This window comes from Cricetulus griseus (assembly GCF_003668045.3).
Source record: "Cricetulus griseus strain 17A/GY chromosome 1 unlocalized genomic scaffold, alternate assembly CriGri-PICRH-1.0 chr1_0, whole genome shotgun sequence".
Classification (NCBI taxonomy): Eukaryota; Metazoa; Chordata; class Mammalia; order Rodentia; family Cricetidae; genus Cricetulus; species Cricetulus griseus.
The window spans coordinates 23,709,381-23,719,490 of NW_023276806.1; the positions used below are offsets into that span (position 1 = coordinate 23,709,381).

The 10,110-nt window shown below is 41.5% G+C and overlaps 1 pseudogene; it reads right to left on the reverse strand.

Moving 5' to 3' along the window:
- Positions 1-9,891, reverse strand: part of LOC100765107 — a 30,213-nt pseudogene extending 20,322 nt beyond the window's left edge.
- Between the last annotated feature and the right edge of the window lie 219 nt (positions 9,892-10,110).

A 10,110-nucleotide genomic window follows, 5' to 3' on the forward strand; every position in this document is an offset into this window, starting at 1 on the left:
TTTTCTTTGCACACAATATTTGGAGAGGATGCCTGGTTTCCATGCTGCCAAATTCTCCTCCTACCTGTGGCCATCGAGTGGCAACTCCTGGGGCAAGATAGGCTCTGTGAGCAAAGTCGCTAGAAGTGAGGAGGAGGAGGTGGGTCATATTCTCTCACCCCTTCCTCTTTGTTTCAAGCTGGTGAGAGAAGTTCACATGGGTCTCTCAAGTTCCCACCAGAGATTAAAGACTCAGACTTTGAACACTGCCTTGGGCTTTGCCTCAAGCACAGGAGCCGCTGAAAGGGGCCGGGTGCCTCCTATCATCCAGTTCTCTGCCTCTATACATTCTGGAAGAAAAAACTAGGTGAGCTTGTCTGACTATGCCCCTGAAATAACAACAAACTGCTTTAAGGGAATGATTTGAGGGTTGGATTGCACATATTTGAGAGCAATGCCCCCACTTACTAAATAAGAGAAGTTAATCTTTCTTCCACACGTATAGGTCTTTGGAGAACAAAAGAGACCAATAAAACTAACCAGAGCTGAGGATTAGATGCTTATTGTACTGCATTTCTTTGGCTCTCTGACTGCCTGGGGTTCTAATGACATTCAGACCTGAGGATGAAATTCCATGTTGTACATACTAACAAAACGAACGCATACAAAATAATCCTGCCCCTCCAGCCCAGATGAGATCAAAGAGAAGCAAGCCACATTGTACCTTGAAACATCATAACTGTTGAGAAAACCAAACTGACCAAACAAGCTAAAAAAAATCCTTCTCCACAAACCACCATTCGTAAGTCATACATACAGAATGCATATATACCACCGTACATACACACTGCCATACTATATACCGCCATTCATATGTCATACGTACAAACTGTCATACATAGACACCACCATACTATGCCCTCAGGCCTTTTTCACTAGATATTTCCACATCTAACAGTCTGCTGGGAGAATACTCTCCTCATATCCCAACAAGACCACAGGTGCCCCTGGAACTGTTTTCCCTAGTTCTCCACAAACTGCTCAATTTGAACAGGTTTTTCTAGTAGAATTTAGTGGCACTAACAAAAGACAGAGGACTAAACCACACAACTCAACAAACCTGAGGACCAGAGTCACATCCACTGTGACCTGCTGACATGTCTGACTGAAGAGAGAGAGAGAGAGAGAGAGAGAGGGAGAGAGAGAGAGAGAGAGAGAGAGAGAGAGAGAGAGAGAGAGAGAGAGAGCTGAGTCCAGCACCTTCCCTTCTTTGCTGTTCCTGGCACTTTCAGCCTTTCATGTTAGGTCCACATTGCTCAGATCCACTGGTCAGAGCTTTCTCTAGTCCTGGCTTCGAATTCCCTGGGTCTTTCTTCCTCACTCAGGAAATGAGCCACTTGCCTTAGCAGTAGTAAACGTTAGTTTTCTCCTGTCCTCACTGTAATGACCCCCAGGCCACTTGGCGAAGGGGACATTTTTCTCCTGACATCTGTCTTAGACTGTGGGCTGTGAGGTACTCATTGCAACTTACTGGATCACCTCTGCTCTAACACGACTTGCTTTCCAAAAGAAGATAATAAATTACTCACTTTGGGGGTAAAAAAGGTTCCTGAGTTTATCCTCTTTCAAAGACACTTACGTAGCAGAACCGCAAAATTTCCATTTCCTAGTGCTGGAAGGCAACACTAAGAAAGGGTCTTGGAGAAGCATAGCTTCCTAATGCCTTCACTGCCTAAGTTTATGTAATTATAATAATTTAAATATGAAATGGTCTAAACACTGTGTTCAAATTAAGGTGGCAGTCTATTCATGGATTTTAGTGGGTAAATACCAATTTATCTTTTAATAAATAAAATTGAAAAAAATTAAGCATGTTTCCTTGAATTTTCATTTGCTTTCTGTTATATACAACACATACATGCATATATGCAGATTGCTTTTTGTTTTATTGAGTTGGATTCTTGCCATATAACATAGCTAACATGGCATTTACTCTATAGACCAGTTTGGCCCTGGACTTCCATATATCTTTTGCCTTCGGAAAGCTAGGATGACTCTGTGTGTGTGTGTGTGTGTGTGTGTGTGTGTGTGTGTGTGTGTGTGTATGTGTGTGTGTTTGCATGAAAATTACAAATACATTTCTGCTAATTATCAGCATACCAAAGTTCTGGGCTCAAATACTCCAACACAGAGGCTGAGCTGCCCAGAGCCTGTGGCTCTTCTGTTAGTTCATTAACATCTAGCCCAACCCTCGCCGTTGCCACCCTAGGTCAGTTTTCAGAAAATCAAAGGCCAACATAACCTCAGCCCATGTCCTCACTGGGGATCCTGACAGTTTCCAGAGAGCATCCTTCCTTGGTCAAACTCCTTCTTTAGCTCCCAAACTTTTATGAGCAAGCTGCCTTCCACCATCTGACAGGATGGCAGCACCCTGGGGTTGCTCGCTTTTTGCCTCCAGTCTCTTATTTCTGTCACTCTGCCTCTGGTGTGGCTCAGGCCTTGCTTTCCTTCAACTGCAGTCTGAGGCAGCACCCCCTCAGCCTGCCCACCAGGCATCCTAGCAATCCCCTGAACCACACTCCCTTCTAGGTACCGCATACTTCTTCCACTGTCCATCCCAGGAAACTTGTTGGCTCCCATCCTCCCTCTTCCTTTTGGGAAACCTTGGTACAGTACCATTTCCCTCCCATGGACCCACATTGCTGCTGCCCTCATCCTTCACGTTTCGTTTCCCACCTTTTTTGTCTTACCTTTTCATGGAGATCATAAGCTCTTTTTGAAAGATGCTTCAGTTTCTCTTGCTACCCACAGCACTGACAGTTGAAGACCTTTATGCACTAGCTTAATGATGGATTTCTCCTGTACTAAGATTACCATGACCTTATAGTTTAGCATTTGACCATTCTTTTAGAAAAATACAATAATGGGGAATGGTCTTCTGTGTATACGTTTGTCTTATCAGTTGATGAATAAAGCACTGTTGGTCAATGAGGAAGCAAGTTAGGTGGGACTAGGAGACAAGGAAGATTCAGGGCAGAATCAGAATATAAGCAGGGACAAACAGGAAATCCTGTCGTGACCCGACATGTCTCAGCCTTAACTCATGAAGTTCAGCCTGAGTGGGTGTGTGTGGACCTGGAAACTCCTAGCAACCCAGTGGCGATAAAGACCAAACACAGGCATCTTGTCATGTTTAGAGAGCTCTCAGTTCCATGTTGTAAAACTAGAGTCTTTTTGTTACGATGAATCTTTCCGCCAAAAGCTGCCTGAGCCCCATTGCCACATGTGAGCTTTACGCCAGCCGCCCACCTGAGTTAGGCCCAAATGAATACACAGAAACCTGTATTGGGTTCAAAGCTGCTTGGCCAATGACTAGGACTTTTCATCTGTTAGCTCAGTCTTAATTATCATAAATCTATATATGTTATAAGACTATCTTATCGGACGCCTTATTGGCATCCCTCCTTGCCAGTGGCTCACATCCTGCCGCTGGAGGAGGTGAACGGGAAAAAGGGACCCTTCCTGTTTCTCCTTCGCTTAAATATGAGTCTCCTTGTTAGTCATTTCCTGCCTGGATCACCACTTCTCTACTACATTTCCTAGAATCCTCTTTGACTTCTAGTCCCGTCTAACTTGCTGTCTCATTGGCCAAACAGTATTTTATTTAACAATCAATAAGATAAACATACACAGAAGTACTTCCCCCATCATCTTTTCCTTATTTGCCATCTTTTCTGCTGTTTCTTAACCGTCCTGCCTTGACCATGAGATCATTCCTGTCCCTCTTCTCCTCTCTGCCCCTCACTCCTGTCCTCACTTGTTACTCACATACCTCGCCCCTCCGCCCAGGTGCAGGTCTATTCAGATGCTTAGCCCATACAGATAGATGCAAACTAGGAGACATCCCATACTGAGGCTATGGTAAACAATAGTAGACTTGCTCGAAATTAGCAATACAATGGTGGGCTGGAGCTTCCGGGTGCTCCTGTTTAGTGAAACTGGAGGCAGGATCTCAAAATATCTCATATCGGAATTATTTGGTCCCCCACAAAATTCCTCTCTTCCCTTTTCTTCTCTGCAGAGACACTGAGCCAGCCGTCATCAGGTAGCAGGCAAAGGAGTTGCAGGTAAACCAAGACCATGTGGAAATACTTACATTAGTAGTTATGGGTTAAGAATAAGAAGCCCAAGTCGCCAGCCAACAGATTTATATTAATATAGAGTCCCTGTGTTTTCTTTGGGGTTGAGAAGGGCAGCGGGACCCAGCTGGGCCAGAAAAAGCCTCACATTACAATACAATGTAATTAATTTTTTTTATTTCCATCTATAGTATCACTATCTAAAATGAAAGTTAGTCAATATTTTTTATACTTTTAATTTTTAAGCATTTGCAGGGGTCCTTGTGACATTTAAGTAGATCAGTAAATATGTGATCACAGTAGCTTATGATTCTTAACTTCAAACATTTGCCATTTTTTTTAAATTGGGGGACACTCACAATCCTTACGAATCGTTATTTTTAAATAGTCAGTTGTTGTCATTCAGTTTTTTTACAACGCTTTAGGATGTTAGAAGTTAGATAACACCCACCCAACTTCACTTAAAAACACAAATTTTCTGACATTTAAATTGTATCTCAATTTTAAGACAATAAATAGAAAACTAAGTCTTTTGGGCTATTAAGAAAATTTAAATCAGAGATTAATTTTGATGACAAGAGACAAGTGATCAGTTAAGCATTTATGGTTCATGATTATACCTTCCAATTACCTAAAGCTACTAATAAATTTGTGACTGTTTCTTGTCTTTAACCACTGATTTCTTGTCAGCCTCTAACCCATACTTCGTTTTCTATCAGTGAGTCGCTGTTCTCTTTCACAATTCCATACAGGTACACTATGGATCTTGGCTTCTCTCTCTCATTCCCATCCTATCCCCACCAGCCACCACCATCATCTCTAGAAATCTCTTTCCCCTTTTTGCTACTTTGAGTTTTGTTTGGTGTTCTGAGGAGTCTAATCAGGGGTGTCTGTCTGTACAATCTTAAGTTTGTAACTAACCATCAGAGCCTGATGGCTTCACCCAGGGGTACACAACTGGATACCACACTTCTTCTCCCAGATCAAAAGTATGCAGTAAGGCTCCATGAGTCCTTCCCCCACCATAGTTGACTATTTGGATGGCCTGGCTTCTGTGGACCCGGTGTCAGTATGCAAAGTTGCCGTAAGTTCCCATCAGTGTCCTGCCTTAGCAGCATCTCTCTCTGTCCTCCACAAAGTTCCCTGAGCTTTGAAGGGGTGGTGTAAATCTCTTGTCTGGGGCTGAGCACGCATCAGTTCTTTATTCCTGGCATCTTGTGCAACCATGGGTTTTAAAAAATCCATAAAAAGAAGTTATTATCAGATGGAATAAACACATAAATTGTTTATCAATCACTATTATCCTTTGGGAAAGCTTAATTTCAGTTGCCATAATTATTTATTGAGTAGGAGACCATTTTTGGATTAACACTCATCCATAGTCCATACTTTGGATGACACTATTTTCAACTCTGTGTCCCTCAAGGATAGGGACACCAGTTTTTTCTCGTCACCCCAGAGCAGGTATAGACAACAGATTGACTTTGGGCTAAGCTAAATCAGTCAGTCTATTCACCAATAGCAACTTCAACACTAAATCACTCAATAGAGAATTCAGGCCTAGATCAGCTTAACCCTGAACAGTAGTTTTCAGCAGCCACAAGACCATAAAATGTCATTTTGTATTCTTCTACATTAAATATCAATTATGCTGCTACTGTGCTTATTCTTCAACTCCATTAAACAGAATATATCACTTAGGAAGTAACTAACACATAACCAAGACAAAGCCAAGAGTAGGGACAGGAATAATTTTAAGTCAAAAATCAGAAAGAGTTTCAGTGTCGAACTTTGATGCACTACCTGTAGGTTTACAATGTTTACAAAATATTGCTGACGTGAAGCAGGGCTCTTCAAAGTCCTGTTTGGGGGTTTCTTTTGGTTTTGTTTTTCAGGGTAAGTGCGGAAGGAACTTAAATAATATTTTCCGAAGCTCCCGTATCTAAAAGACTAGCAATTATGCATGTAGCTACTAGATACCTTCATGAACAAGAGCATGAGAAGGATTTGACAAAGCCCACGGGACTGAGTACCAAAACAGATGTCCTGACTACTCCTTTACTGTTTTGGGGAATAAAACCAAGTTGAGCAATTATTTTAAATCTCTATAAATCCCATGAGCCAGTTTAAGGAGACGTTCAGCTAAAAAGTTCCTAGTGACAAAATTGCACTGTTGTGTTGTTTTGTTGGCTGACCTACTTAAGGCTTGAAAAAGAATGGCTTATTTCCTTGAGCCCTGGAGATCCGAGGGTGTCACTGAGGAGAATGAACCTAAGCACCTTAATCTGAGTGCTGTGTTGAAAGGTAAAGCAGTATTTGGCTATAGCAATGGAGTTGTTAACTCACCTGGGTGTAGCTCCACAAAGGTTAGGGCTTCGATTCCTTGCCTTGGCGTAGGGGCAATGAAGAACAATGTCTTCCTGGAAACCAGCTATTTCTCTCACTGTTGGAAGTACAATTGTTCTTCCTGAGTGAAAGAAGTGAGGTGAGAATATATATTCAACTCCAGAGCCTGACTCTAGAGTAAGCAACTGACTCCCAGACTTGATTTATCCTGTGAAATCCTATTGCTGCAGAAATTGTGGAATGAGGAAAAAGCTAGTTGACATCTCTTACATAAACAAAAGGTGGAAACTCCCGTGAAGGTGAGATGAACCCACAGTGCTGTGACTTGAGGGTAGAGATCTTGCTTAGCACATGCAAGGCTCTGGTGTTGAATTCCAGCATGGAGACAAATAACAAGGAATAATCTAATACAGGCTATTGTGTCATTGCGCAGACAGACAGCACAATGACACAATATTTGTCTCATTTACAGGAAAATTGCTTCATGCAACATGAAAAGCACTACCCATGCTAACTGAAGAACAATTATTTGACAGTGTTTTTATTGTGTCAGTATGTTTCCCCTTTGGCATGGTTGTATATACTATGTGCAACTTGACAACAAAGCCACTTTCTTTTGAATGGTAGTGTAACGATCACTTAGAAATTGCTTTTGCTTAAAAGCATTGACTGCTTACTTGAGCCCAGCAAGTGACTAAAGGCCAGAAAAAGCTACTGTGTGGTGTCCAGTCTGTGTCTTCACTCTGTAGCCATTGTGGATTCTGAGAACAAGACTGATCAATGCACACCTTTATGATGAGGGATCACACACACACAAAGACAAGCGTGTGCAGGATCACGGATGATCTGCCAAGGTGAGAGCAATTACTATGATGACGGGATTGAAACTGAAACAGGAGTTTTAAGGAACCAGATTGCTCCTCGGAAGCAGTAAGAACTTCTTCCCATTGCCTACCTGAACCAGAGTTGAGGTGATTACCATCAAACCATGATTTAACCAGCACTGCTCAGTTATATGTACCTCTTGCCCTGTGACCCTGTTTTACCTCTGTTTAAACCCAAATCTCCTGCCAGTTCCTTGAAGACAGTCTTGCAGGACCACTCAACCCCTTTGCAATCTTCTTATTCTTCTCTTTAACACAAATGGCATTTGGGGATTTGTTGAGCCCAGCCTTTTGGGATCTCCAAAACCTGGTGGCTAAATACAACCTGTAGGGACCCCTGGAGCCTGGGCTTTCATCCCAAACTTTGATGTCAATAGTGCACTTGCCAGCATTCCAGGCAGATTAGAATATATTTTAAACTCATGATCTCTTTAAAAAACACATGTGCGCATATATTTTTTCTCACCTACCCATATTGCTTCACCTTGTAACTAATTGATTACTTAAAAAACAAATAAAGGACTATAGTCAAATATCCATCTTGCTTTTTCTATATAGGCTGCACTACCGGGTAACTAATTGCTAAAATAAATATCTATTCACTCAGTCCTCAGCCCCCCTTTTGTGACACTACAGATAAACATGGGGATTTCAGGTAAATGCTGTAACTCTGAACTTTATCCCTCTCCTGAAGAATTTTCTTTTAAACACTATTTCAATTAATAATGGAAAATCAAATGATTACATCATAAAATCACCATTTTGAATGTCTGAGTGAATAAATGAACTGAGACAATGAACAGCAGCATCTCCCCCCATCATAAAGAGACAAATAGCCGGGCCTTAGGGAAGAATAGAAGCCAGCCAAGCCCCTGTTTTCAGGAAACCCAGAGAACAAAAGAGTCTGTTGGTGAACTCTATCATAAGACCCTCAAAATGCCCAAGCCTGTGGTACGCCTTATGTTAAATGTGTAAGATTTGTCAACAGATAGACTGTAAGGTAAAGAATGAAATGGAGGATAAAGCCATATGCTAAGACATAAAACACATACTGCTCAAAAAAAGAGTAAGAGAGAGAGAGAGAGAGAGAGGGAGAAAGCTTTTTAGTTCTTTTGAGACAAGATCTCACTCTATATCTTAAGATAACCTGGAAATCATAAATATCCCAGGTTGCCCTTCAGCTCTCAGCAGTACCACACTCAAGCCTCCTTGGTACTGAGATTACACACATGAACCATCTTTCTCTCCAGAACAGGGCAGATAAAAGTTGGACAGATCAGCCGGACGTTGGTGGCGAACACCTTTAATCCCAGCACTCGGGAGGCAGAGGCAGGCAGATCTCTGTGAGTTCGAGGCCAGCCTGGTCTCCAGAGCGAGTGCCAGGATAGGCTCCAAAGCTACACAGAGAAACCCTGTCTCAAAAAAACCAAAAAAAAAAAAAAAAAAAAAAGGACAGATCAACAGAAGGGGCTTCTGGAAAGAGGATGAATCTTTACATGTTGGCCTGAGGATGTAGAAAGGGTTTGACATATAGTAGTTCCATGCTATACCATTTGTTCTATGAAATTTTTCTAGATCCATATTGACCTTATAATAAAAACTATACAGCTGTTACCTGACCTGCTCATCACCCATGTGGGAAACAGGACTGAGGTCTATGGTGTTTCTCCTTTGAGTGTTACTGTAAATACCTTCCTCTAAGCTGAAGGGTCCTTCCTGAAAGTAAAACTGGTTAAATGCTTCTCATACCTCTCAAGTGCACCACTGTTGCTTATCTTGTTCTGAGTCAGATGTCAGCTTTCCATGCAATTAAAATTATCCAAATATTTTACGGGAGTTCCGGCTACAGCCTACATACAAATCTACATGCTGATAATATCCTGGTTTCTCAGCCTTTATTCTTGTTACCCTACTATCCTCTCCAATTTCCATCAAAACCCTCACTTTTTTTTTAACAAATGAGAAAGGTGTGTGCACTTTGGAAAGATCTACACCTTCTGAAGTAGATGTCTACTCTGTGACCCAATTCTATTCCCATATATTTACCAAGAGAAAAGAAAGTATATGCTTGCAAAAAAAAAAAAAAATACAAGAATGTTCTTTGCAACTTTATTCAAGTAGCCCAAAACTAGAGACAGTCCAAATTTCCATCAGTAGAGAAGAGACTATGTAATATGTTTATGTAATTGAATGCTGACCCACAATCTTTTTAAAAAGGGGACGGATAACTAAAACATGGAACAACATGAAAGAATTTCAATCAGATTATGCTAACTGAAAAGCACTGTACTCAACAAAGAACATGTATCCTATGAACATACTTGTGAGACGCTTACAACAAAATACAATAACTGAAAGTGGAGAAATGAACACAGGTGTTGCCTTTTGGGCAGTGGTAAAGAGACTCACAGGAGCAAGTACTACGTGTACTGTGTGCAGGTGGGATGTGGCCAAGTGAGATTCGATGGGTGAGGTTGATACTTATCTGCTTGTGTTTCTCTGAAGATTTGCACACACCAGGCACCAGCTTTACCGGGGATCATTTCGCCATTCCTACCCTCACCCCTACCACCTTGCAGGCAAAAGGGCTGTATTTTGAAAGAAGCCTTAATTGCACAAGTACCAGTGTGTGTCAAAATGTACAATTAGTGCATTGCATTTTAATAAAATTGTCATCAGAATGAAAGGAGTCCACAAACTCTAGATAGTGGCATACATATTAAATTGCTTATGAGTAAATTTTAAGGGATCTATGGATTGTT